Below are 10,763 nucleotides of genomic sequence, written 5' to 3'. Positions count from 1 at the left end.
ACTTTGTTGGAAAGTCATGCAAAAGAACCTTTGTTGAAAAGTCAAACTTTTTTATATTTAGCCGTATTTATATCATAATACACAAACATTTATGTCATCAAATTAGTAGCATTAGATTCATGATAAAAATATATTCTCATCATATACCTATTTGGTTTCACAAAAATCGATATATTTTTGCATAAACTCGATCAAACTTTGAGATAGTTTGACCCTCCAACAAAGTTGGAAGTACACCCTTTAAAGAATGGAGGGAGTATTTTCACATGGCATCGGAGCCTCGCACGATCTGGACAACGACTTACGATGCCACCTTCAGTAGGATCTCACCATCTCCCGCCTCCAACACCATGCTCGCCCTCGGGAAGCAAAACTCCGGCACGACACACAACACTGCCATCTCAGTGTTTGCACGGCTCCTCTGCATCTGGCTACATCATGACACCGGCGATGGTGTGGATGGTCATTGTCAAGCTAAGTCGTGGCAACCATCTTCCATGGAAAGCATAGGTTGTCCCCATCATTCACGGCCACCAGCTCCTTGGCTATGTTGATGGATTGTTCTCTGCACTGGCAAAGGTCGCACATGAATAGATGCAAATGGAGCTCCAATGGGGGCCAACTCCGCCTACATGGTGTAGTACACACAGGACCAACTAATCCTCTTTGTGCTCCTCTCAACATTGTAGCCTCAAATGTGTTATCATGGACGTTCGGTCTTGGCTCCTCCGTTGTGGTGTGCATCGCGGTAAAGAGGGTGCTTTCCTCCCAATCTCATACATGAGTCGCTTGGATCCAGAAGCAATTGGTGTTGATCCAAATGAATGATCTCAACATGGCCGACTACTATGACCATGTCAAGTCCTCTGGAGACTAGCTGACAACCACTGGAATCTCCATCACCGATGATGAGCTGATGATCCATCTTTTGGCATGTCTCGATCAGTTGTACGAGGCCCTCACCATCTCCATCAACCTGAAGGAACCTGATGAGATCACACTAGCCAATCTTTACTCTCATATGCTGAACTATGAGACTCTACAAGAGGCGTACGACACCAGCTACTAAATCTCCACTGGATGCGGGAACGACGGAAACAATTATGGCCGCAGACACAACAATGGTGGTGGTCGCGATGGCTACAAGAACCAAGGAGGTGGCCATGAGAATCAAGGGGCGCAGGGGTACTCCTAACTAGGGCGACGACAATGCGTGAGGTCTTGCCGGCAGAAGGAATGCACCTCCCAAGCACAATGACCACTACTTCAGCGGCAACTCCAACAAATCGGTCGATGGAATGCCAAATCAATGGCAAGAATCCCTCCCCCCCTCCCGCGCGTACTAGTGCTACGACCGCCACAATGAGACCTATCAAGGGGAAGATCCTCACTTCACCAACAACATCAACATCGACCATCAAACTTATGATCTGGCATGCTACGTAGATCATGGAGCCACCGATCACATCACCAAGGAGATAGAAAAAAGCTCAACGCCCCGGAGGTCTACAACGGCAAGGATCAAGTCCATGTGACCAACAGATCTGGCATGACAATTTCCCACATTGGTACATATCATACTCATATGCCCGCACGGTCAACCTCTTGCTTTACATAATGTTCTCCATGTCCCTCAAACTCAAAAGAGCCTTCTGTGTGCACATTGTCTCACTAGTGGTAACAATATCTCAACTGTACTTTTTCCTAGTGGATTTTTTTGGTTAAGGATCTACCTTCAAGGAAGGTTCTTGAGGGGGCAGTGAGGGTCGTCTCTATCCCATCTATGGAAGAAGCTCACGTCATCATAGGTCAGCCTTGTTCGCATTTGTCAAGCCAACTCACTCACGATGGCACCATCGCCTGGGCCATTTGTCGTCTATCATCTTTGACAACGTCTTGAGTTGTCTTGGTCCAAAAGACGTGTCTTCCTTAAGTACATTCCAATTCACAAGGGGCATTAATGCTCACATATGTCCTCTGGTCGGTCCTCGTCGGTTTGATGTACTAGTATCAGAAAACCAAACCATCATCTCATCTATTTTCACACTAAACACCAAGGAAAGACAATGTGTGACACGCATGGCAGCACAATTAACCATCGCTTAGTATTTTCTCGAAAAAAACCATCGCTTAGTAAAAGAGTGGAACTTTAGCTTAGTTAATTATTGATTGGTCGCAAAGCAAGTGACATGATCAAAATGGTTGGATTTTCTTCATGAAGAACACTCGCAATGATTGTATTTTTGACAGAACGAAAGCTCCAATTTTTTTGAAGGTTTCCTTCATGGTGATAAGCTAGACCCATATGTTACCCTTACTTCCGAGGGAGGAGGAGCGGGCGCCCACGGTCATTGGATGAAAACGATGGGAGATGTTCACTCAAAATTTATTCAACCGATTTGGTAGATGGCTTAGTAGTGGGAATTGTGATGCAGGAGGCTCATTTTTTCTCTTTCTCTTTGCCCTTCGGGTAGCCATATATTGCAATATACTAGCAAAAGGCTCGTGCGTTACAACGGGAGAAAAAAAACCCTCTCATATCTCTAGTTAGGTTAGTTGGACAAACTGTGTATGGCCGATTGGCAGGTTATGAATCAAACCCTCCCATTGACAATTTTTTTTGTGTGCTCTCCGGACCTGCGCCACGTGCACCGCCAGATGGGTTCCTCCGTTGGGCCAAAACGGGTGGCAAGTAGAAACTAAATAGCGTATGTGAAATTAATTGAAGCGTGACCAAACGAAACGGGACGAAACCAAAAATACCACCTCCCTTTAATAGTAGGTATAGATAATTTTTGAACTCTACTGAACATAGCTCAGATGACCAACCTAGTAATACTTAATTAATAATGTCATGTGCATCACTCAATGCAATGGCCAAGGACCGTTCCACTGTTTTTTTCTTTTTTCTTGGAAAAAACACGGAAACACTTCACCAACACATTTTCTTCATTACCAACTCCTCTCATCTTTTCTCAAAAAAAAGGAAAAAAAACTCCTCTCCTCTGTCATATCAAATGCCACACAATACTAACTAAGCAACTCACGAGCTGGCCTGATTAATTACACCTCAAGAAAAGTCTCCTTCCTCCTCTCGTCGGCATCGCCGCCGATCCGCCCCGGCTCCGATGGCCTTTGGGCTGTGGAGGTGCGGAGGATCTCAGCCCTCCGCCGGCGGGAGGGACCCCATTCTTGTTTTTGCTAGGTTGAACATCTCAGTTGGGGCTGTATGGCGGTGGCAATGTCCCTCGGTAGCAATAATGTCTCCCACGTTCTATCCCCGTCCCGATGGTGCGAATAGCGTTGTCAGAGCATGTGTGGAGGTGTGTCTCTGTCGGATCTCATGGGATTCGGTCAGTGCTGGTCTTCGGTGGATTTATTTGGATCTAGTTTTTGTTCGTCTTCATTCGTGTGGTTCCAGGTTTGATTTTTCCGATCTACAACTCTCTTCATCGGCGATGGTTGCTGCTCTGGTGCGCTGATCCTTTGGGACCTTAGCACAACGACTTCCCGACTGTCTACTACAACAAGGTTTGCCCGGCTCTGGTGATGGAGGGGCGATGACGGCGGCGCGCCTTCGGCTCGCTCCAGTGCTTATAGTCGTCGCTAGGTGGTCCATAGATCTAGTTGTATTTTTATTACCTCTTGTGTTCTCTGTACCGCCATGATTGATGAATAGATTGAAAATTTCTCTTGCAAAAAAGAAAAACTCACGAGCTGACTTTTTTTAGCTAACTCATGAGCTGACTAATTAAGGTTAACTCTAAATTTTTGCAAGTAAATACCGTACTAGCTAGAAGGAGAAAATTGTCCAAATTTCTCACCACTTTTCCGGCCAATATGCTCGGACATCTCCCCGCTGGCGATGTCCCCCACTTTGGACAACGAGTCGATTGGCGAGAACCGCACATCATGCTCACAGTCGCACACACGACGCTAGCTGGACACTTTAGGTCTGGGAGATGGCGAGGCCAAGGTCGCGGATCATGGGTTCATGGTGTCCTGGGCAGTTAGAACAGTCACAATGTCTCCTGTCCCACCAGCCACCGCGAGGGAGTGGCGAGTGAAGGCAAAATTGACAAATTTGACATTAGAGTGAAAGTATTTCACAAACAAAACTGTTTTAAAAAATATTTCACACCGCTGACCCTTTTCTACAGCTCCTTACATCTAGGCGCGGCACTGTGTAGTGCAGCGCCTAGCTGTCTGTGTGGCGTCTGAATGTTAGGCGCTGCACATTAGGGGTCAGCTGAGTGAAATATTTTCAAAAATAATTTAGTTTGTGAAATTTGTGCCTTTTGCCCCGAGTGACAAGATTGGATAAGACAAGAGGAGCAACAGGACAGTGGAAAGAATAGACAATTCTTGTGTGAGCTGGAGAACATGGTCGCCTTGTCCAGTTTTGTCCTCAGCCGACAAAAATAAATGAGCTATAGATTTGTCTCTCTTGCTGTTTCTGGGTACGGTATCCAGCCAGCTGTTCAGAGTAGTAGTACTATCGACATCACAGTCATGTCCACTGGCTTGCTTGCTTGTCCACCACAGTGCACTGTACTCACCAAGGAAGCGCGGGCACGCACGGTAGGACTGTACTACATGTGTAGTTTGGGATCGTTTAATCATTCTGAAAACTTATAAAGAAATTCGTTCCGAAAAAAGAAACCTGGGTCTATCGATTTCTCCGTGGCTTTCTTTCTTTTTTCTCTCTTCGGTTGCCCGCCATCCTGCATTTTTCTCTCTTCGGTTGCCCGCCATCCTGCTGATCTGTCCACCGTCATCGGCCTGACCATCCGCTTCCCTGCACCCACGCAGGTGTTCTCGACGCATGCCACCAAGCCGCCTCTGCCATCTTTCTAATCCCCTTAAATTTTCCGGCCGCGACAATCTACTCCCGCATCCATCAACATTCGTCTCCACGGAAATCGTCCGAAACACACAAAAAAACCTCAGTTGCCTGAAGACGGCTAGTTGACATTTTAAACTCCCGAGTTAGATTAGCTTCTTTTTTTTGTTTGGGGCTTGTCTTGTTATGCCCCCATCGATGATTTAAGACTTGATTGTACTTTGAACCGACTTGTTGGATATTTGGGCTGTTGCTTTATAATATAAAGTAGGGGAACCTTTTTTCGTAACTTTTGACTATTGACCTCTCAAAATAGATGCTCTCGTAGTAGAAAGATTATGTTGCATGTGTACAAACAACATTGTAATTTTTTACTCGGCTCTCATGTTTACATGGTAATCTGTCCAATATCTTTTTGGTGACATCTTCGTGCTGTCACATCTTCATTGTTGAAAGCCACGGAAAGGGCAAATCATTTTCTTCATACACTAGTAGAATAAGGGCCTTTAGTCCCGGTTCATAAGGGCCTTTAGTCCCGGTTCCTGAACCGGGACTAAAGGGTCGTTATTAAAGCCTCCCCCTTTAGTCCCAGTTCTTACATCAATTGGGACTAAAGGCCCTTCACGTGGCCGCTGCCTGGAGGTCCACCTTTAGTCCCGGTTGGTTACACCAACCGGGACTAAAGGAAATTTTATTTTTTTTTGAATTTTGAATTTGTTTTTGAATTTTTTTCTGATTTTCAAATTTCTGAATTATTTTAACCTCTAATCTCTAATCACCCTCATCACTGCTCAATTTAACCTCTAATCTCTAATCACCCCTCGTCATTCCAAATCATCTAACTTCTCGGACGGTCACTCATCCTCTTACTACTTCAGCCTGAGCACGCTTAACTTTCGGGTTCTATTCCCCCTCGTTTCCAATTCTGCACTTATTGTTTTCCTGACAATAGTAAGATGTCAATCGTATTAACCCTCAGGAGTTTAGCTTGAGCATGAAGTCACACGTTTCACTGTTTGAGTTTGAAACTATTATTTAAAAAATAATTATTTAGTAACACTAATATTTCTTGAATAAGTAGTTTGACCATAGTTTGACCACAGTTTGACCAGATTTGACCAAAATTCAAAAAAATGAAATAATTATTGTTGGGGAACATAGCAGAATTTTAAAATTTTCTACGCATCACCAAGATCAATCTATGGAGTCATCTAGCAACGAGGGAGAGGGGAGTGCATCTACATACCCTTGTAGATCGCGAGCGGAAGCGTTCAAGAGAACGGGGTTGATGGAGTCGTACTTGTCGTGATCCAAATCACCGAGGACCGAGCGCCGAACGGACGACACCTCCGTGTTCAACACACGTACGGTTGGGGAAGACGTCTCCTCCTTCTTGATCCAGCAAGGGGAAGAAGAGGTTGATGGAGATCCAGCAGCACGACGGCGTGGTGGTGGAAGCAGCGGTGATCTCGGAAGGGCTTCGCCAAGCTCCAACGAGAGGGAGAGGTGTTACGAGGGGAGAGGGAGGTGCCAGGGACTTGGGTGCGGCTGCCCTCCCTCCCCCCACTATATATAGGGCCCCTAGGGGGGGCGCCGGCCCTAGGAGATCCCAACTCCAAGGGGGGCGGCGTCCAAGGGGGGACTTGCCCCCCAAGTCAGGTGGGGCGCCCCCCACCCTTAGGGTTTCCAACCCTAGGCGCAGGGGGAGGCCCATGGGGGCGCACCAGCCCACCAGGGGCTGGTTCCCCTCCCACTTCAGCCCATGGGGCCCTCCGGGATAGGTGGCCCCACCCGGTGGACCCCCCGGGACCCTTCCGGTGGTCCCGGTACAATACCGATTACTCTCAAAACTTTCCCGATGGCCGAAACTGGACTTTCTATATATAAATCTTCACCTCCGGACCATTCCGGAACTCCTCGTGACGTCAGGGATCTCATCCGGGACTCCGAACAACTTTCGGATTACCGCATACTAATATCTCTACAACCCTAGCGTCACCGAACCTTAAGTGTGTAGACCCTACGGGTTCGGGAGACACGCAGACATGACCGAGACGACTCTCCGGTCAATAACCAATAGCGGGATCTGGATACCCATGTTGGCTCCCACATGTTTCACGATGATCTCATCGGATGAACCACGATGTCGAGGATTCAATCAATCCCGTATTCAATTCCCTTTGTCAATCGGTACGTTACTTGCCCGAGATTCGATCGTCGGTATCCCAATACCTCGTTCAACCTCGTTACCGGCAAGTCACTTTACTCATACCGTAATGCATGATCTCGTGACCAAACACTTGGTCACATTGAGCTCATTATGATGATGCATTACCGAGTGGGCCCAGAGATACCTCTCCGTCATACGGAGTGACAAATTCCAGTCTCGATCCGTGTCAACCCAACAGATACTTTCGGGGATACCTGTAGTATACCTTTATAGTCACCAAGTTACGTTGTGATGTTTGGTACACCCAAAGCACTCCTACGGCATCCGGGAGTTACACGATCTCATGGTCTAAGGAAATGATACTTGACATTGGAAAAGCTCTAGCAAACGAACTATACGATCTTGTGCTATGCTTAGGATTGGGTCTTGTCCATCATATCATTCTCCTAATGATGTGATCCCGTTATCATTGACATACAATGTCCATAGTCAGGAAACCATGACTATCTGTTGATCAACGAGCTAGTTAACTAGAGGCTCACTAGCGACATGTTATGGTCTATGTATTCACACATGTATTATGATTTCCGGATAACACAATTATAGCATGAATAATAGACAATTATCATGAACAAGGAAATATAATAATAATCATTTTATTATTGCCTCTAGGGCATATTTCCAACAGTCTCCCACTTGCACTAGAGTCAATAATATAGTTACACTGTGATGAATCGAACACCCATAGAGTTCTGGTGTTGATCATGTTTTGCTCACGGAAGAGGTTTAGTCAACGGATCTGCGACATTCAGATCCGTATGTACTTTGCAAATATCTATGTCTCCATCTTGAACATTTTCACGAATGGAGTTGAAGCGACGCTTGATGTGCCTGGTCTTCTTGTGAAACCTGGGCTCCTTGGCAAGGGCAATAGCTCCAGCGTTGTCACAGAAGAGAGTGATCGGCCTCGACGCATTGGGTATGACTCCTAGGTCGATGATGAACTCCTTCATCCAGATTGCTTCATGCGCTGCCTCCGAGGCTGCCATGTACTCCGCTTCATATGTAGATCCCGCCACGACGCTTTGCTTGCAACTGCACCAGCCTACTGCCCCACATTCAAAATATACACGTATCCGGTTTGTGACTTAGAGTCATCCAGATCTGTGTCGAAGCTAGCGTCGATGTAACCCTTTATGACGAGCTCCTCGTCACCTCCATATAGGAGAAACATATCCTTAGTCCTTTTTAGGTACTTCAGGATGTTCTTGACCGCTGTCCATTGTTCCATGCCGGGATTACTTTGGTACCTTCCTACCAAACTCACGACAAGGTTTACATCAGGTCTGGTACACAGCACGGCATACATGATAGACCCTATGGCTGAGGCATAGGGGACGACACTCATCTTTTCTCTATCTTCTGCCGTGGTCGGACATTGAGCTGAGCTTAATTTCACACCTTGCAACACAGGAAAGAACCCTTTCTTGGACTGATCCATATTGAACTTCTTCAATATCTTATCAAGGTATGTGCTTTGTGAAAGACCTATGAGGCGTCTCGATCTATCTCTATAGATCTTGATGTCTAATATGTAAGCAGCTTCTCCAAGGTCCTTCATTGAAAAACACTTATTCAAGTAGGCCTTAATACTGTCCAAAAGTTCTATATTATTTCCCATCAAAAGTATGTCATCCACATATAATATGAGAAATGCTACAGAGCTCCCACTCACTTTCTTGTAAACACAGGCTTCTCCATAAGTCTGCATAAACCCAAACGCTTTGATCATTTCATTAAAGCGAATGTTCCAAGTCCGAGATGCTTGCACCAGCCCATAGATGGAGCGCTGGAGCTTGCATACCTTGTTAGCATTCTTAGGATCGACAAAACCTTCCGGCTGCATCATATACAATTCTTCCTTAAGAAAGCCATTAAGGAATGCCGTTTTGACGTCCATTTGCCATATCTCATAATCATAGTATGCGATAATTGCTAACATGATTCGTACGGACTTCAGCTTCGCTACGGGTGAGAAGGTCTCATCATAGTCAACCCCTTGAACTTGTCGATAACCCTTAGCGACAAGTCAAGCCTTATAGATGGTAACATTGCCATCCGCGTCCGTCTTCTTCTTAAAGATCCATTTATTCTCTATCGCTCGCCGATCATCGGGCAAGTCTGTCAAAGTCCATACTTTGTTTTCATACATGGATCCTCTCTCAGATTGCATGGCTTCAAGCCATTTGTTGGAAACTGAGCCCGCCATTGCTTCTTCATAGATCGAAGGTTCACCATTGTCTAACAACATGATTTCCAGGACAGGGTTGCCATACCATTCTGGTGTGGAACGTGTCCTTGTGGACCTTCGAAGTTCAGTAGCAACTTGATCCGAAGTACCTTGATCATCATCATTAACTTCCTCTCTAGTCGGTGCAGGCACCACATGAACATCTTCCTGAGCTGCGCTACTTTCCGGTTCAAGAGGCAGTACTTCATCGAGTTCTACTTTCCTCCCACTTACTTCTCTCAAGAGAAACTCTTTCTCCAGAAAGGACCCGTTCTTGGCAACAAAGATCTTGCCTTCGGATCTGAGGTAGAAGGTATACCCAATGGTTTCCTTAGGGTATCCTATGAAGACGCATTTTTTCGACTTGGGTTCGAGCTTTTCAGATTGAAGTTTCTTGACATAAGCATCGCATCCCCAAATTTTTAGAAACGACAGCTTAGGTTTCTTCCCAAACCATAATTCATACGGTGTCGTCTCAACGGATTTAGACGGTGCCCTATTTAAAGTGAATGTAGCTGTCTTTAGAGCGTATCCCCAAAATGATAGCGGTAAATCAATGAGTGACATCATAGATCGCACCATATCCAATAGAGTGCGGATTTTCGTTCTGAACATTTTGATATATTATACTTTTTTTCCGACATCATATGCAAAAGTTACAGCCGTTTTATATTTTCCCTACATTTTTTGCAAAACATGTCCAAATTTAAGTTTTTAAATTTTCCTAACTAGTAGATGTAGTAATATAACTATCTCTCGAAGGATTTTATTTTTTGAAGTTTTTATCATTTTCTTTTGATTTTTTCAAAATAAAAAAGGCAATCCACGGGGGGGGGGGGGGGGGGGGGTAGAGTTTGAAAATGGAACCTTTAGTCCCGGTTTGAGACACGAATCGGGACTAAAGGGCATCACACCCTTTAGTCTCGGTTCGTGTCTCAAACCGGGACTAAAGGGCTCAGGTGAACCAGGACTAATGCCTTAGCCGTACGAACCGGGACCAATGCTCACATTAGTCCCGGTTCGTGACTGAACCGGGACTAATGTGAATATTGCCCTGTGACCAAAGCCCTATTTTCTACTAGTGATAACTAGTTGACGAATACATGGGGTCTAGCTGACTATTCCCGAAAACATGCCAAAGAAAGCCGTGAATATGTCTTATTCGTAATCCATATGAATGGTCAATGGGCATCAGGTTCGAGCCCTTCTCTCACACCCCTTTGAAGGTAAGAATTCCAACTAGCACGGTCTGTGAGCATGATCGTCACTGTAGGGAAGATTGCAAGGAACCTTCATTCGAGCTTCTCCAATCGTTCATCGCAATGAAGAAGTGTACAGAAGACACCGAAGATGGGTTATCGTCCTTCCCCATCACTGATGACGAGACTTGAGATGAGGCAAGCGATGTAGGTGCCACAACTTCTGATCCGATACATTGGCTATGATAGAAGGGGGCGGGG

The sequence above is a fragment of the Triticum urartu genome, chromosome 1A (genome assembly GCF_056163025.1).
Source record: "Triticum urartu cultivar PI428250 chromosome 1A, HENAU_Tu73, whole genome shotgun sequence".
Classification (NCBI taxonomy): Eukaryota; Viridiplantae; Streptophyta; class Magnoliopsida; order Poales; family Poaceae; genus Triticum; species Triticum urartu.
Note: the sequence above shows the minus strand (reverse complement) of the source record.